The following is a 19,409-nucleotide window of genomic DNA, read 5'->3' on the forward strand; positions in this document are numbered from 1 at the left end:
GTTTTTTGGGGGTGAGGACAGGTGTGTTAGGTGCTCAGGGAGCACAGCAAACCACACCCACATGTCCTGGGCATGCCCAGCGCTGGAGGACTTTTGGAAGGGTGTAGCGAGGACGGTGTCGAGGGTGGTAGGTTCCAGGGTTGAGCTGGGCTGGGGGCTCGCAATATTTGGGGTGGCAGAGGACCCGGGAGTGCAGGAGGCGAAAGAGGCCAGTATTCTGGCCTTTGCGTCCCTGGTAGCCCGGCGTAGGATTCTTCTTCAGTGGATGGATGCGAGACCCCAAACGTGGAATCCTGGATCAACGATATGGCGGGGTTTATTAAATTGGAGAGGGTGAAATTTGCCTTAAGGGGATCGGTGCAAGGGTTCTTCAGGCGGTGGCAACCGTTCCTAGACTTCCTGGCAGAGCATGAGGAGATGGTCAGCAGCAGCAGCAACCGGGGGGGGGGGGGGGGGGGGGGGGGTGGCATTGGGGGGGGGGGGGGGCTGGTTCGTTTTTCTTGATTGGGCGTGTATATTTGCTTTTGTGTTGATGATGGCTGTTAATTTATTATTTGTGTATCTGGGGAGGGGGGGTTTGTTCTTTTATTTTTGTATTTTGTTGTTGATATTTTGTGAAAATTTGAATAAAAATTATTTTTTTTAAAAAGAAACTCATCTTGGGGTCAAATCTGACACTGAGATTGTGCAGAGTGTGGTTCAGCCTCAGACAGTTCCCAGGGAGAGGGATGGACTCGGGAGTTAGGGAACGGAATTTCTAATGGTGACTGAAGACAATGGCTTTGATCTTCCCAATTTTTAATTGGAGGAAATTTCTGCTCATCCAGTACTGGATGTGGGATAAGCAGTTTGATAATTGAGTGACAGTGGAGGAATGGAGAGGGATGGGGGTGAGGTAGAGCTGGGTGTTGTCAGTGTACATGTGAAAACTAACACGGTGCTTTTGGATGATGTCACCTCGAGGCAGCGTGGAGATGGGAAAATAGGAAGGACCGAGGATAGATCCTGGGGAACACCGAGTACAAGGAGTTGGAGAGGAAAGGGAGGTTTTGATGTGGTAGTTTGCAATGAAGGGGGGTTAATATTGTTTTAGGATGGGTGCATTTAAAGGTGAGCGACAGGACCAAGAGACAGAACTATGATACAGATCCTGATACAGCAGGATTTAGATTGTCTGGAGACTTGGGCGGAGAGATGGCAGATGGAGTTTAATCCGGACAAATGTGAGGTAATGCATTTTGGAAGGTCTAATGCAGGTAGGGAATATACAGTGAATGGTAGAACCCTTAAGAGTATTGAAAGTCAAAGAGATCTAGGAGTACAGGTCCACAGGTCATTGAAAGGGGCAACACAGGTGGAGAAGGTAGTCAAGAAGGCATACGGCATGCTTGCCTTCATTGGCCGGGGCATTGAGTATAAGAATTGGCAAGTCATGTTGCAGCTGTATAGAACCTTAGTTAGGCCACACTTGGAGTATAGTGTTCAATTCTGGTCGCCACACTACCAGAAGGATGTGGAGGCTTTAGAGAGGGTGCAGAAGAGATTTACCAGAATGTTGCCTGGTATGGAGGGCATTAGCTATGAGGAGCGATTGAATAAACTCGGTTTGTTCTCACTGGAACGAAGGAGGTTGAGGCGAGACCTGATAGAGGTATACAAAATTATGAGGCATAGACAGAGTGGATAGTCAGAGGCTTTTCCCCAGGGTAGAGGGGTCAATTACTAGGGGACATAGGTTTAAGGTGAGAGGGGCAAGGTTTAGAGTAGATGTACGAGGCAAGTTTTTTACGCAGAGGGTAGTGGGTGCCTGGAACTCGCTACCGGAGGAGGTAGTGGAAGCAGGGACGATAGGGACATTTAAGGGGCATCTTGACAAATATATGAATAGGATGGGAATAGAAGGATACGGACCCAGGAAGTGTAGAAGATTGTAGTTTAGTCGGGCAGCATGGTCGGCACGGGCTTGGAGGGCCTGTTCCTGTGCTGTACATTTCTTTGTTGTTTGTTCTTTGTTATGAACAATATCACACAACATGGAGAAGTTGAATGGTCAGCAGTTTTGTGAATGTCCAATTCACCCAACAGCACGTCTTTCAGGACTTGTGGGAGGAAACCAGAGAAAACCCACGCAGACACGAGGAGAACGTGCAGACTCCGCACAGACAGTGACCCAAGCTAGGAATCGAACCTGGGATCCTGGTGCAGGAGGCAGGTCTAATGGACAAGATGAGCTCTGATGAAGATAGAGGGTAGGAGAGAAACTGGAGAAAGAGGAGTTCAGAGCTCAGACCAGGTGGAATGTTCGAGACAGTTTGGCCCATTGGTAGAGAGGAAAGCAGCAGAGGCAGCTGATCAGATTGTCTCAATCTCAGTGAGAAAGAAGCTTCATGAACTCCACACACTTGAGGTGAGGATGGAGGAGACGGGGGAGAGGGAGAGACCTTCAAACAGAACTAACTTGTGATGGGATGTTAAAAGATTCGACACACTTGTGTTAAATAATTGACTTTTATCCAGAATATTATCCCTTATAACTGGGTTAGCGTTTATAAATATGAGTCAAACCCGAGTCCAATGAACATGCTTCAGTCCTGGATGTGATTAACAGCAAAATCTAATCACAGCAGTTACTTGTGAACCCGTTGGTGTCTCAGCAGGTTGCCTGAGTGAGTGAATCCCTTTCCACACTGGGAGCAGGTGAATGGCCTCTCCCCAGTGTGATCCGCTGGTTTAGAGTGAGTTGAGATGATCGTCTGAACTCAGTCCCACAGTCGGAGCATCTGAATGGTTTCTCGTCAGTGTGAACACGTTGACACCAGTTCCCCGGAACTTTTAAAGCACATCCCACAGTCGAGGCATTTAAAAGGTCTCTCATTATTGTGAATTTGCTGCTGTGTCAGCAGTTGGGATGAATGAGTGAATTCCTTCCCACACTCAGGGCAGGTGAAAGGCCTTTCCCCAGTGTGAACTCGCTGGTGCATCAACAGGCTGTGTGACTGAGTGAATCCACGCCCACACTCGGGGCAGGTGAAAGGCTTCTCCCCAGTGTGAATGCGTCGATGGGGTGCCAGGTCAGATGGGTAATTGAACGCCTTGCCACAGCCCCCAGATTTCCATGGTTCTCCCTGCTGTGATTGCGCTTGTGTTTTGACAGGCCAGATGATCGGCTGAAGCTTTGTCCAAACACAAAACACGTGTACCGTTTCTACCCACTGTGAACTGTGCTTTTTCCTTCCATGTTCAAAATCTGATGATATTCAGGTTCCGATCAGTTACACGACTGTCAGATTTTGATGTGGTGCTTGGTTGGAGTTTCCCAATTGCACATCCTTCCCTGCTGATACCCTGTGAAATTGAGTTAAAACAGAAAAAAGGGAGTGAGAGAGATCCAACAAAAACAGAAAGGCATGTTGTGAAATTGAGCTGAATGAATCTGGTAACTTGTGGGGCCGGCACTGGGAAAAAGTGACCACGAAAACTGTTGAACCTTTTGTGAAAAGTGAACCTGTTTGTTAATGGCCTTCAGGGAAGGGAACCTGCCGCCCGGCCTGAGCCCACACAAGATTCGGGCCTCTGCAAGAACACAAGAAATAGGAGCAGAAGTAGACCATTCGGCCCGTCAAACCTGCTCTGCCATTGAACACATTTGTGGCTGATCTCAGTCTTCAATTCCACTTTCCCGTTAGCTCTCTATGTCCTTTGACTTCCTGAGAGACCAAATCTCTCACCATCTCAGCCTTAATATATTCACTGATGGTCACAGTGACTTCATTGCAGTGTAAATGTAAGCCTACTTGTGACAATAATGATTATTATCAACATCCACAACCCTCTGGACTAGAGAATGTTATGTGAGAAACAGAGTGATAGAGAGAAAGAGAGTGAGTAGTGGGGGAGAGAGAGAGAATCAAATAGATTGATGGAAAGGGAGAATGAGAACGGAGTGAGGGTAACAGGAAGCAATGGACCAACAACTGAATCACAATTTCACAAAATCTCCTGAACCCTTAACCTCCACCAAGTGAATGGACCAGGACAGCAGATGTATGTGAACATTGTAGCCACCTGGGTTGGCCACTTCCTGACTTAAAATGGAGAACTGCAAAGACTAAAGGGAAATTCAGCCAACACAGGCAAAAACGAGCAAGTGCAGAAATCCTGTGTATTGGAACCTGCAAAAACCAGACAGCACTGAAACCAGCAGCTATCTGCATAGCAATGAGCGATTCCAAGGCACAATTGCAACACTTAAGGTGAATAAAGCCAAGCCAGACTCCTTGGCGCCAGCAGGAGCCAAGACAAAGGAAGGCCAACGGACATTTAGGGACCGCGCAGCGATCAGGGAACAACTCCAGTATTGGAGAAATCGATCCAAGTGATCGGGGCGCAGTCCAATCGCTTGGAACCAGGAATGGGTTCCGCCCCGAAGGGCGGGAAGCCCCTGGGGACTATAAAGTAAAGCCCCCAAGTTCAAATCGTCCTTCTTGGCAGGGTCACTCAACAACGCGAATCAACCCCTGAGAGTGAACTGCCCAGCTGCCGCATCAACCAAGTAAGTCTCCAGTCAACGCACGCTACCAGATAGGCGCTCCTAGCTACCAGTCCATACCAGCTTTTGAATCCTGCAGACTCAGATCGAACGAAAGACCATTTGTTCCCCTGACCTGGTGGGCCGGTCCAAAGCTAAGTATAGACCTTTTAGTGATAGAGAATAGTCTAGAAAGTAGAGTTTATGCATGAGTAGTGATTTACTGTGTATAATAAATGTGTTTTGATTTGAATCTTACTAATTGGTGTGTTGAGTTATACCTGGCGACTCTAGAGCAAAGCTTATAGAAACAGAGCAAATTAAGTAAAGATACAACGGGCAACATTTAAGAGCCAACCAAAAGTTAGCAGCAACATCACCACTTGAAAGTTCCTTTCCAAGACACACACTATCTGAACCAGTGCTGGATGAGCAGAACCTTCCTCCATTTAAATATTGACAAGACTGAATCCATTCCCTTTCACACCCGCTACAAACTCCACTCCCTTGCCACCAATTCCATCCCTATCCAATGTCTGAGGCTGAAGCGGACTGTTCACAACCATGGTGAAATATTTCACCCCTAGATGAGCTCTTGACCACAGATCCATATTATCACCAAGATTGCCAATTTCCACCTCAGGAACACAGCTCGACTCCACCTTAGTCTCTGTTCATCTGCTGCAGAAACCACCATCCATTCTTCTGTTACCACTCAACCAGATTATTCCAACGCACTCGCAGCCAGACTCCAACATTAAACAACACCCTCCAAAGCTCTGCTACCCATGTGCTTACTCACACCAGCCCCTGTGCCCACTGATGAAAAATGAAATGAAATGAAAATCGCTTATTGTCACAAGTAGACTTCAAATGAAGTTACTGTGAAAAGCCCCTAGTCGCCACATTCTGGCACCTGTTCGGGGAGGCTGTTACGGGAATTGAACCGTGCTGCTGGCCTGCCTTGGTCTGCTTTCAAAGCCAGCGATTTAGCCCTGTGCTAAACAGCCCCTCTACAAACGTTTCCTTTTAAAAGGCACAAAAAATTTAAATTTCTCATTGTTTTACTCCATGGTAGTGATCATCCTGATCACTGTAATCTCCTCCACACACACACCCCTTTGAGATCTCTGCACTCATTTAATTCCAGCCACTTGAGAATTCCCGATTTTAATCTCTCCCCCATTACTGTGTTCCCAAGGCCTCAATTTCCTCTTTAAAACTCTCCAACTCACTTTCCTCCGTTAAGATACTCCTTAAAAGCTAATATATCCTCATGTGGCTCAGTGTCAATTGTTATTTTGTAATGTTTCTCTGAAAGTCTTCAAAGTTTTATTCCGTTCAAGTCACAATGTAAATATGAATTATTGTCACTGCCCTGGACATATATTCTGCCCCATACATAGTGTGAGAAACACCGCTCACTTGATAATAATTTACACTTAGTCAAATTCTGAATAAGTATTTATTTCAATCGATCTTGCAAGAACAGGTGCCGCCGGTAAACAATAGCAGACACAAAGAATTCACACAGCATCAATTTGTTATATACAATCTGTGAGAAACACATCCCACAAACTGCAGAAAGGGCAGTTTCCTTATCAGTGATTCCTTATTTGGACTTATGTTCATTTTGTCTTCCCCCTTGCATAGGGGTTTCTGTTAGCTCCTGGTATATCCTTGGACCGTCAATTAAAAGATAAGAATGAGGCCCCCTGCTTGCACCTGCTATCTTCCCCCTTGCTTAGTGATTTCTGTTATTGTACATCCCCTTCTTCCCCGAAGGTCAGTCCTGTACATAGTTACAACAACTTGCTCACTGTAGCTTACACAGAACTTGACATCTTAATTTCCCATCAGGCCTTATTGTTGACATCTTAATTGTGAACTAGAGTTATACATGTAAAAACAACACAAAATGCTCACTTCTCACAATAGGAATTTGTAACTCCGAGTGAAGCAGTTTGCTGGACATTCTGTCATGAAGACACGTTTCAAAAATGTTGCCCCCAACAATGATGGCCACTGAGCCTGCCCTCTGCTGCTCGTGCCCCAATAAAGATGGTGGGTCCGCATGCGCACTGCTGCTAGTGATCCAAATGAGGATACCGAGGGCGCATACTCATTGCTGCCGCGAACCCAATATTGAGACGGCGCATGCGCACGTCTGCCAGAGCCAAATAAAGATGGCGTTTGCTTAATATTGTCTGCACAAAGCTGCAGCTCGCGCTCAGATCCCCAGGTACCGGTAGGTTATTTTTCCGGATTTTTGGTCTATATAACATGTACACGAAGCGTGCCTAACGACCCTCCTGATTCATCTCTCCCTCCGTCCCGCCATTCCCACCTTCACGGATTGTGGATCCGAGATAGAACCTTTTTCTGCGTCGCCATTAATCACATTGCGCATGCTTCACTCAGCCCAGTCCCGCCTCCTCATTCACGCTGATTGGTTGGAGGATCAGTCGCTCCCACCGGTCCTCCGGATCTGTTCACTCTTCGCCTATTGGTTCGGTGCTGTCGTCAATCACTCCGCGCATTGTGATGTGTCAGGTGAGAGGTCAGTGTCGGGGGGCGGGGTTTACAAACCCCAGTGGGTCCCCAGAGCCGAACAATGAACATTCTCCACTCACTGTCCACCGCTTCCGGCTTCTCTCTACAAACAACCTCAGGGGGGAGACACTGACCCAGTTACCATGTCATTGCATGAGAGGAAAAGACTAATGGCACCCCTCCTGTTCAGAAAGGCAGAAAGTAGGAAACTAGTAAGTTTAATGCCTGTTGTTGGGAAACTGCTGGAATCCATTATTGAGGAAGAAGTAACTGGACATTTGGAAAGTCAAACCGCAATCCATCAGTCAGTGTGGTTTTGTGAAGTGTTTGACTCACTTGTTGGAGTTCTTGGAAGATGTAACAGGCCAGGTGGATAATGGGGGTCCTGTGGATGTATTTGGACTTCCAAAATACAGTTGATAAGGTGTCACACAAAAGGTAATAAACAAGGTAAGATCCCACGGGGTTTAGAGGTAATATATTAGCTTGGATGGAGGATTGGCTAACCAACAGACAGCAGAGTGGGGTTAGATTATATTAGATTTATTGACACATATCTTGAGGAAACTCATTTTTACCCAGAGGGTGGTGAGGGCCTGGAATGCACTGCTGAGGAGGGTGGTAGAGACGGGTTGCCTCACATCCTCTTAAAAGTTCCTGGATGAAGACTGGCACATCATAACATTCAGGGCTATGGGCCAAGTGCTGGCAAATGGGATTAGGTAGGTGGGTCAGATTTTGATGTGTTGGTGCAAACTCGGTGGACCGAAGTGCCTCTTCTGCACTTTTGCTGATAATACAAAGTTCGGTGGCACCGTAGACAGCATTGATGACAGCATAAAACTAAGAAGATAATGGTAATATTAAGAATAATTGTTTATTGTCACAAGTCGGCTTCAATGAAGTTACTGTGAAAAGTCCCCAGTCACCACAGCTGTTCGGGGAGGCCGCTGCAGGAATTGAATCTCGCTGCTGGCATTGTTCTGCATTACAAGCCAGCCATTTAGCCCACTGTGCTAAACCAGCCCTATTGACAGACAAGGTGAATGACCAAGATTGTGGCAATGTAAACAAGTGTGAGGTTATCTATTTTGAACCAAAAAAGGTGAGAGCTGAGTACTTTCTAAATGGAAAGAGGTTAAGTACAGTGGGTGTCCAAAGAGACTTGGCATTCATGGATAGAATCTGCAGCACGGAAACAGGCCCTTCGGCCCAAACTGGCCCATGCCAACCAAAAGGCCCATCTACGCTAACCCAGTTTGCCTGCTTTTGGCCCATATCCCTCTGAACCTTTCCTATCCACGTATCTGTCCAAATGCCTTTTCAATGTTGCCAATGTCCCTGCCTCAACCATTTCCTCCGGCAGCTCATTCCACATACGTACCATCCTCAGTGTTAAAACGTTGCTCCTTAGGTTCCCATTAATTCTTTCCCCTCTGAACTTAAACCAAAGTCTTTTAGTTCTCGATTCCCCAACCCTGAGAAAAAGACTGAGAGCATTCACCCTGTCCATGCCTCTCATGATGTTATACACCTCTAGAAGATCACCCCTCAGTGTCCTACGCTCCAAAGAAAAAGGTCCTGGCCTGTCCAATCTCTCCCTAGAACTCAGTCCCTTGAGCCCTGGCAACATCCTTGTAAATCTCTTCTGCGCTCTCTCCAGTTTAATAACATCTTTCCTATAGCAAAGCAGCCAAAACTGAACACAATACTCAAGGTGCGACCTCACCAACGTCCTGTACAACTGCAACATAACTTCCCAACTTCTATACTCAGTGCTCTGACTGATGAAGGCCAAAAGCCTTCTTCACTGCCCTATCTACCTGTGACTCCACCTTTAGAGAACCGTGCACCTGAACTCCAAGGTCCCTCTGTTCCACAATATTCCCTCGGGCCCTACCATTCACTGTGAAAGTCCTACCTTGATTTGACTTTCCGAAATGCAACTCCTTACATTTACTGTATTGAACTCCATTTGCCATTTCTCGGCCCACTTCCCCAGCTGATCAAGATCCAGCTGCAATTTTTGATAACCTTCCTCACTGTCTGCAATACCAGTAGTCATCTGCAAACTTACTGATCATGCCTTGTACATTCTCATCCAAATCGTTGATTATAGATAACATTCAGCAATCTCCTAGTTACTAATCTCCTAGTTACTAATCTCCGAGATACTCCCCAACTTAGTTAATTACTCTGATGTCACGTTTCAGTTTTTGCCCCCAGTCCAGATACCCAACAGGTAAGTTATTTATACTTACTGATGGCAGCACGGTGGCGCAGTGAGTCGCACTGCAGTCTCACGGTGGTGAGGTCCCAGGTTCGATCCCAGCTCTGGGTCACTGTCCGTGTGGTGTTTGCACATTCTCCCCGTGTTTGCGTGGGTTTTGCCCCCACAACCCAAGAAGATGTGCAGGGTAGGTGGATTGGCCACGCTAAATTGCCACTTAATTGGAAAAATGAATTGGGTACTCAAAGTTTAAATTTAAAATTTTTTTTAAAAAAAATTATACTTACTGTTCTGAAGCTTCTCCTCCCGGGATTCGCCCCCAACTCCGCTCCCTGTCGACTAGGCCATGAATCCCCGAGGTAAGTTATTTATATTTACTGTTCCAAAGCTCCTCCTCCCTGGATTCTCACCAACTCCGCTCCCTGCGTTGGTGAGATTCACATCTGGGTGTCTGGAAAATCGTTCGGACAGTAACTGGTCCCAAGGTTACTAAGGTAATGAGTCCTTTTGCTTCCCAATTGGCCGAGGAAGGCAGTGTGTCACAAGGATGGATGTGTTGACCGATTAATGGCTGGAGGATGGGGGCAGGTCATGTGATCAAACCTCCAGGAATACATTTAATCAAAGTTGGCTCGGAGAGAATGTTGTGAATTTCTATCCTAAACCGACAGTGAGGTTTCTGTAAATTTACAGGATACTGGAAGTGGAAGCTGAACAGACGGGAAACGCAAACCAAACGTCACATTGCAATCTGACAGTCACTCGATTCATCAGAACTTGAATTCCAGCAGCATCTGGGTGTGGAAGGTAAACGGTTTGTCTGTTCTGTCTGTGAGGGAAGATTTCAGGTCTCAGTGTGACTGGAAAAGCCCCGAGATTCACAAACCCTGGTTGGACCAAACCTGGAGAACTGTGTTCAGTCCTGGGCAACAAACCCGAGGAAGGATAGAATGGCCTCGGAGGGAGTGTAGCACAGATTTATCTGAGTGATATCTGAATACCCCGGGATTAAATTACAAAACTAGATTACACAAAGGAGTCAGAGACATGATGGCGCAGAGAAGGGCATTCGGTCCATTGAGTCCATGCTAGCTCTCTGGAGCAATCCAGTCAGTCCCATTCTCCTGCTCGATCCCTGTATCCTCGCAGGTTTATTTCCCTCAGATGTCCATCCAATTTCCTTTTGAAATCAAATCATTCATTGTGTCTATTTTTGAACTCCCTCATAGGCAGCAAGTATCAGGTCATTGCCGCTCGCTGTGTAAAAACATACATCTCATATCACCTGTACCTTTTACATACAAACTAGGAACAGGCCACTCGGCCCCTCGAGCCTGCTCAGCATTCAATAAGATTGCGACTGATCTCATTCTAACCCCAACTCCACCTTCCTGCCTACCCCTGATGACCTTTCACCCCTTACTCATCAAGAATCTATCCAGCTCTGCCTTAAAAATATTCAAGGACTCGGCTTCCACTGCCTTTTAAGGACGTGAGTTCCAAAGTCTTACAACTCTCAAGGGAAATCTTCAACTGCATCTGAAATGGGTGACCCCTTATTTTGCAACAGTGACCCCCTTGTTCGAGATTCTCCCACAAGAGGAAACACCCTTAGTGTTGGGTGGGGTTACTGGGTTATGGGGATAGGGTGGCGGTGTTGACCTTGGGTAGGGTGCTCTTTCCAAGAGCCGGTGCAGACTCGATGGGCCGAATGGCCTCCTTCTGCACTGTAAATTCTATGATAATCTATGAATCTATGATAATCCTCTCCACATCCACCCTGTGAAGATCACTCAGGCTTATATAGTTCACTCCAGGTTTTACCCAAAACTTCACATCTGTGTCCCGACTGCTTGTACGATCAGTGAATGGAAACAGAGTTTCTTTGTCCACCTGATGGAAATCTGGCATAATCTTGTGTCCCTGAATCAAATCTTCCCTCAACCTCCTTTGCTGGAACCATTCTGGTAAATCTCCTCGGCACCTTCTCCAAGAACCTTCACATCCTTCCTGAAGAGTGGTGACCAGAGTTTTATAAAGATTCATAGAATAGATTTAGAACCATAGAATTCCTGCAGAGCAGAAGGAGGGCATTCGGCCCATCGAGTCGGCACTGATTCTCTGAAAGGTCACCCTGTGCCTGTAACCTCATAGCCCCATCGCCCCATCTAACTGCACATCCCTGGACACTAACGGGCAATTTATCAAGGCCAATACACTAAAATTTCCCTTTAGACTGTTGGAGGAAACCTGAGCCCCGGGTGGAAACCCACGCAGACAAGGGGAGAAAGTGCAAACTCCACACACCGACGGTCAACAAGGCCGAAATTGAACCTGGGTCCCTGGCACTGTGAGGCAGCAGTGCTAATCACTGTGCCACCAGAAGCAGTGTTTTGCTATCAATATTACTGTTTATGAAGCTCAAGATCAAATTTGCTTTGCCATCTATTCTCTTTAATCTGACTTGTAGATATAGAAAATCCCTCTTCACCTCTTTCTCTTGCCTCCCAAAGAGGCCCGTTAGGTATTTGTGACAATCCAGCAGTTTTCATGGTCACTTTTTCTTAGTGTTGGCCCCACAAGTGACCAGATTCATTCAGCTCAATTTCACAATCTGCCTTTGTGTTTATGTGGGTTCTCTCTCACTCCCTATTTTCTGTTTTCAATCAGTTTCACAGGGTGTTCGAAGGGGAGGCTTCAAAATCCGGAAACTCAAACCAAGCATCACATTAGGATCTGGCAGAGTCCTCAATTTATCATATCCTGAATATCATCGGAATATCATTAAACATGGAAGGAAAAAGCATTGTTCACACTGCGGGGAAACCGTACACGTGTTGTGTGTGTGGACGAGGATTCAGTCAATCATCAGGCCTCACAAGCCACAAATGCTGTCACACTGAGGAGAAACCGTGGAAATGTGCGGACTGTGGGAAAGGATTCACTTCCCCATCCCAGCTGGAAACTCATCGACGCAGTCACACTGGGGAGAGACCGTTCACCTGCTCCAAATGTGGGAAGGGATTTACTATTTCAGCCAACCTGCTGAGTCACCAGCGTGTTCACACTGGGGAGAGACCATTCACCTGCTCAGAGTGTGGGAAGGGATTCACCACTTCATCCCACCTGGTGAGTCACCAGCGAGTTCACACGGATGAGAGACCGTTTCAATGTCCAGACTGCGGGAAGAGCTATAAAAGTTCTGGGGAACTGATGCGCCATCAACGTGTTCACACTGACGAGAGACCGTTCAGGTGCTCTCAATGCGGGACTGGGTTCAGGCGATCATCTGACCTCACTGTCCATCAGCGAAGTCACACTGGGGAGAGGCCATTCGCTTGCTCGAAGTGTGGGAAGGGATTCACTCGGTCATTAAACCTGCAAATGCACCAGCGAATTCACACTGGGGTAAGACCGTTCACCTGTTCAGTGTGGGAAGGGATTCACTCGGTCATCCAACCTGCTAAGTCACCAGCGAGTTCACACTGATGAGAGACCATTTCAATGTTCAGACTGCGGGAAGTGCTATAAAAGTTCTGGGGATCTGATGAGCCATCAACATGTTCACACTGATGAGAGACCGTTCAGGTGCTCTCACTGCGGGACTGGGTTCAGGCGATCATCTTACCTCGCTGTACATCAGCGAATTCACACTGGGGAGAGGCCATTCAACTGCGCACCGTGTGGGAAGGGATTCACTCAGTCATCTGACCTGCAGAAGCATCAGTGAGTTGACACTGGAGAGAGGCCATTCACCCGCTCCATGTGGGAAAGGTTTCACGAAGTCATCCAACCTGCTGACAGGCCAACGAGGCCACAAGTAACCACAGTGATTGGATTTTGCTGTTACTCACATTCAGGACCGAACCATGGTCATTTGGGTCTCTTTCTGCTGATAACAAACTCCAGCCCATTTACAGGGGCTAATATTCTGGCTAAAAGTCAAATAAATTAGATTTGTGTTAAATACGCAGAGTACTGATACAGATTATTTCCTTTTGAAGTTCTCTCGCTGTCCCCTGTCTCGTCCATCCTCACCTCTGTCGTCTTTTAAAATTTTTCCTACTTCAAGACTGTGAGAAAAAACAACTTTACAACTCTGTTTCGAAATAAATAACTTTGTCTTTATTTAACAAAGTCTGCATGCAGATGGCTACAGGTTAGAGAGAGAGAGAGCTGTTAAGGTAAACCTGCTCATTCTTTCTCAAGCTCGCAAAGACATGGAGAAAACGTTCAATATTTATACACAAGCTGTATCATTTTACAAAAACAGACCTTGTTCAAAAATGTCAATACAGTCATAACTTCTGATCAAACATGTTGTCATGGAAAGACCCTGACTCGGCTTATTTGCAGTAGTTTGTTTTTAGAGGAAATAAGACGTGGTCCTATTTTGTTTTTCACCTCTGCCCTCATGATGCCTTGACGCAGATGGACCTAGGTCATGAGGAAGTTGTGTTATTAGGACATTCCTAGATCGTGGCTTTGTTATCAGGTTTTAACAAGGTCAGGCACTATAATCCCTCTTCTGGCCTTGTATGATACAATTATGTGGATTCTTAGCTTTGTCTAGTTTGTCAGGGTCTGATCTTGGCACTAGCTGACACAGCTGTCCTACACTTGGTTACATAAGTTGGCTATTTTTCCCATCATGCTATTGCTGAGTTTGTACACTTTCACATTCCCTCCTGTTGTCCCATCAGGACAACCACTCAATTTGTTCAAATAGGGATATTCAGGAGACGGGTGTAAATACATTGACACAAGCATCCAAGCAATCCTATTGCTAATAGTAATAATATGAAGGCCTTAAAGATCCAATCGAACAATCCGTGTCCCAGCCAACCTAACCAACCTGGTGGGTTATAATCGTGAAATTCTTGGCCAATTTCTTGAAGTTGATCCGCCTGTCTTCTTATATGGTCAGCTAGGTTGGTAATATTTTCAGAGGCATCTGGGATATAAGTACAGCATTCCTGACCTATAATGGCACACGTTCCTCCCTGCGAGGCTAACAGATAATCCAGAGCCATTCGATTTTGTAATGCCACAGTCCGGACAGCCACCAGCTCAGCCGAGACCTCGGCTAGTGCCTGTCCAGTTGCCCTGGATTCTGCTGCTGTTATGTTCGACAGTTGTTCCAATGCCGAGGCCATAAGGATCAGTTCGTTTGCTGCCTTGCCTGTTCCGTATTGTGGAAAGGCGATCATAAAGAACTCCTCGGTTTTACTAATGGTCCTCCTGATTCGTGAGGAGTGTTGTTTAAGGGAGAGTAGGTGGTGCATGCAGGGTACGACATATCCTAGATAACAGGACCCTGTCCAATTTCTGGGAAGCCAGGAGTATGCTTTAGTGCCACATATGAAATAGGTCCCGTTATAGGCCGTAAAATTCTCAGCCATTGTCATCCAGGGTACCTGGGAATTTTGCGTCCATGAGCTATTTGATGTTTTATTCCACACCCTGGACCAATCAAGAACAAACATACCCTTTTTGGAGATGTTTGGTATCGGTCCCTGCCATTCAGTTGTAAGATTACACCTACTCTGCCCCATTGATGGTCCTTCTCCTGATTTACTAAAACATAGGGATCCTTGCGCAGTGCTCGATGGGATGGTAAGGGCAGGGGGATTCGAAACATGGGGATATCCAGGTTGATACCAGGCTAAAAATCTAGTCATCCCATAGCCAGCTGATTTCCAAATTTTCATATCTCCACCGAACTCCTGTGTTCGGTTTTGATGCAGTATCCACTCAACTGAGTGGATACTGCGTCAATCCAAGTGAGGCCGTGGAATGCCCTACCTGCTACAGTAGTGAACTCGCCAACATTGAGGGCATTTAAAAGTTTATTGGATAAACATATGGATGATAATGGCATAGTGTAGGTTAGATGGCTTTTGTTTTGGTGCAACATCGTGGGCCGAAGGGCCTGTACTGCGCTGTATCGTTCTATGTTCTAACTGTTTCTGCTAAGTGAAATGGGAGTGATTGGAGAGGTAGCCCCTCCTTGGAATGGATGGGGATACGGGTACAAACCCAACAGTTACTTACATTCAATCTGTCAGCATAAATATACGACATATATAGAAAGCTATTAGCACGCAGCTCTTTGTCAGTTTGTTCGCTTACTGTCGAATGGCCATTAAGACCAATTAGTCCAAATAGTCCAACTGTGATAATGAAGATCCTCATTCTGCGTCCTCGTTGGGGCTGAAACCAATCTTCTTACAATCCGATAGGTGTACCCAACTCCTTCGCGTTTAACGGCAGTCGGTGTAGTCAGCAATACTTGAAAAGGGCCGCTCCAGCATTGCCCTAACTTCTCTCTGTCCCAATTCTTTATCAGCACGTAGTCTCCTGGTTTGACTACTGGATATCGAGGGATCTTTGTTCCGGCTGCTGCTGGGAGATGGGCCTGTTTTACCTGCGAGTGGAGAAACTTTAAAGAAAATGTTAATTGCTTCAAATAACTCAGCATTTTATCTCCCATAACGTGGAGGTCTACTCCCTCTAGGGGTTCTTCATGGGCATCCCAGGGAGTCCTCATTGGCCGACCATAGACTATCTCTGCAGCTGACAGTCCGGACCGCGAATGTGGAGTAACCCTCATGTGAAACAGTGCCAAAGGCAATACCTTTAGCCAATTTAATCCAGTTTCTTCGGTCAATTTAGATAATTTTTCTTTTAAGGTCCCATTTGCTCTTTCTACAATTCCTGCTGCCTGTGGATGATACGCGCAGTGCAGTTGTTGTTTAATTTTGAGTGCTTCACATAATTCAGAATTGATTCGAGCCACAAAATGTGTTCCCTTGTCTGAGCTCATCATTCTGGGAATCCCAAATCGGGGAATAATTTCTGTCAATAGTAATTTTACCACCGTATGTGCAGTACAGTTGGTGGTGGGGAAGGCTTCAATCCATTTACTAAATACATCAATGATCACTAAACAATATTTATAGCATTGTACTTTAGGTAATTCAATAAAATCAAGCTGTATGCAGGCAAAAGGACCATCTGGCAAGGGGGTTGTTCCGGGAGGGCATTTAATGCCTTTACCCTTATTATTTTTCATGCAAATAAGACATCGATCCAGCCGCATTTGTGCTGCTGTATTCAGATCTGGGTGCCACCAAGTTTTCAAAAGTAGCTGTACCATTCCCTCCTTGCCAAGATGTGTACAAGAATGCAAATAATCAATAAGTATCGGCAATAACGAATCTGGAACACAAACTTGACCTACTGGGGTAAGCCAGAGGTTTTGTGTCAACGAGTGCGAACACCCCATTGACTTCCATAGTGTGCGCTCAGAATCAGAGGCGTCCCTCTGTAACCTTTGAATTTCAGCTAACTCTGGCATGCCCTTTTCTGCTAGAATAGGTAGCTGATTTAAAGCCTGTGTACCCCCTGCGGGAACAATCATAGGGGCTGATGCAGACGCTGCCTTAGCGGCTGAATCAGCACGGGCGTTTCCCAATTGCACAGGAGTGTCCCCGGAAGTGTGCGCAGCACATTTAATGATAGCCAATTGACGAGGAAGTTGAATAGCAACGAGGAGATTTTTAACCCAAAGAGCATTTAGAATGGGAGAGCCTGCAGAGGTAAGGAATCCACGTTGCTGCCAGAGGCGGCCAAAATCGTGGGTGACACCAAAAGCGTACCTAGAGTCTGTGTACACATTCGCACTTTGGTCTTTAGCCAGAACACAAGCTCTAGTAAGGGCGAATAGCTCAGCTTTCTGCGCCGAGACTGGAATCTGGAAAGCAGCTGCTTCCAGAATGTCAGTGTCTGTAACAATGGCATACCCCGATTGCGGGACACCCATTTGGGAAATAGAAGAACTGCCATCAACATAAAAAGTGAGATCAGGATTATCAAGAGGGTTAGTTAAATCGGGACGAGGTGCGGTAAGGAAGTGATTCCTAAGCAAACAATCATGTGGTGGATCAACAAGTACATCAGGGGGATGTTCGAGGAATGCTGCGGGATTTAAAGTGGAACAGTAATGGAAAGACAGATATGGGTTCTGTAATAGTGAGACCTCATATCGGCTCAAGCGGGCCTGTGTCAGATGCTGGGTCTGCTGAGATGTAAGGAGAGCCACAACAGAGTGTGAGGTATACACATGCACGGGCTGATGAAGGGTTAGATTAGAGGCTGCCTGAGCTAACACATGTACAGCAGTGAGAATTTGAGTGCAGGGGGGCAAACCACAAGCTACTGGATCCAATTTAGTAGAATAATAGGCAACCGGACGGCGTTGGTCACCATGTTCCTGTGTCAAGACACCCGTGGCACATAGGTCAAGGACATTAACATACAACTGGAAGGGCCTGTCATAAAGAGGTCGTCCTAGAGCCGGGGCGGAAGCCAGCGCGTTCTTGAGAGTAACAAAAGATTGCTGTGCTAAATCGGGTAGTTCAAACTTAAGGGGTGAATTCTGGGAGGAATAAGGAGTAAGCTCCTTGGTATGAGCAGTAACATTCGGAATCCATTGTCTGCAAAAGTTCACTAAACCTAAAAAGGCTCTCATCTGCTTCGGCGAGGTAGGAAGTGCGGGTTGCAAAATGGGAGTAATATGATCCTGCGTAAGGGAACGTTCAGTAGCGCTTATCAGAACGCCCAGAAATTTAACCTGCCTCTGTCCTTTGTGTACTTTATTAGGTGGTATTACATATCCCCAGGAATGGAGACGGGTGAGCAGATAAATGGAGTCGCGTTCGTTAGAAGCAAAGTCAGGGCTAGCAAGGAGTAAGTCATCGACATACTGTATAATAGTAGATCCCCCCGGGGGTGTCAAAGTAGCTAATTGGGAGTGCAGTGCCTGTGAGAAGAGTGTCGGTGAATGAATGAAACCTTGCGGTAGCCTAGTCCAAGTGTGCTGGTGCCCTTTGAATGTGAAGGCAAACAAATACTGGGATTCAGCGGCAAGGGGTATCGCAAAAAAGGCGTGTTGTAAGTCCACAAGGGTAAAGACAGCTGCCTCAGGTGGGATATTACTGAGGATTGTAGCCGGGTTAGGGACCAGGGGATGCAAGGGTTCAACGATCTGATTGATACGGCGGAGGTCCTGGACCAAACGCCATTCAGACAGCCGCCCAACCTTAGGAACGGGAAGAATAGGAGTGTTACAGGGCGATTGGCACAGAACCAAAATTCCCTGTTGAAGGAAGGACTGTATCATGCTGGAGATTCCTTCCTCAGCGTCAGGGCGCATAGGGTACTGAGAAATGGAGGGCAGGGGCACACCGGACTTAACCTTAATAAGAACTGGAGGCACATTAGTAAGACCAACTTTGTGTTTGGACGCAGCCCATAGTAACCAGGGATCTCTGGGGACGGGGAACGGTTGGTCCGATGGTGGTTCAATGTACCATCAACACAAAAGGGCTGTGAAAAATACTGTAACGTGCCTTCAGGGAAGGTCTGTCGTCCAGTATAAAAAGGTTCACATTTTCCTTGGAGGGTAGCAACCAGAAAGCCCAGTGACCTGGCACTGTAGCCTGCATTGACCGTGAGGGTAACGTGAGGTGCCACTAGTCCAGACTGTTTCCAGAATACGAGGGGCACTTCAACAAGAAATGCAGAGCCCTCTTTTCCCTCAGCATGAGCGATGAAAGTAACCGCCACCGTGGACCCGAGGGAGTCCTGGTAGATGGTCTCCAAATCGGGCGAGCACCCCGTGTGGTCATAGCAAAGGGTCATGTGTGGGTGAGGAATATGCAAGGGAGGTGAAAAATTGGAGGGATCAAAATCAACGGACCACCATTGGGGAGTGAATAAAAGGGGTAAATTTCGAGGCTGGACTTGTGGAGCCGTGGAGATCGTGACGCCGTCGTCAACTTGTAAGGGACATAACAGATCACGGCCAGCAAGATTAACACCGAGGGTACGCGTGACAGTGAAGGGAATACAACATTGACGGTCATTAAATTGAACCAGAAGGGGTTTCGTGAGGTGGTATGTAGCCCCCTCACCCATAAAACCAGAAAGTTCCACATAATCGTCTGAGAGAGGAAAACAATATTGTTTAACTAACGTCAAATTCAACGTAGAAGCAGTTGCCCCTGTGTCAATGAGGAAGGGGACGGAAATACC

General features: G+C 46.6%; 2 long non-coding RNA genes across 2 annotated transcripts; one reads left to right on the forward strand and one right to left on the reverse strand.

Annotated features, from left to right (window-relative positions):
• Window positions 1-2,489: 2,489 nt before the first annotated feature.
• Window positions 2,490-6,959, reverse strand: LOC140418322 (uncharacterized). Its single transcript, XR_011944933.1, has 2 exons — window positions 6,876-6,959; window positions 2,490-3,345 (listed from the first exon to the last, which is right to left on the reverse strand). It is a non-coding gene; the product is annotated as an uncharacterized lncRNA (long non-coding RNA).
• LOC140418321 (uncharacterized) lies at window positions 6,707-13,278 on the forward strand. Its single transcript, XR_011944932.1, has 3 exons — window positions 6,707-6,776; window positions 10,005-10,118; window positions 11,982-13,278. It is a non-coding gene; the product is annotated as an uncharacterized lncRNA (long non-coding RNA).
• The last annotated feature ends 6,131 nt before the right edge of the window (window positions 13,279-19,409 follow it).

Source organism: Scyliorhinus torazame, chromosome 5 (genome assembly GCF_047496885.1).
Source record: "Scyliorhinus torazame isolate Kashiwa2021f chromosome 5, sScyTor2.1, whole genome shotgun sequence".
NCBI lineage: Eukaryota > Metazoa > Chordata > Chondrichthyes > Carcharhiniformes > Scyliorhinidae > Scyliorhinus > Scyliorhinus torazame.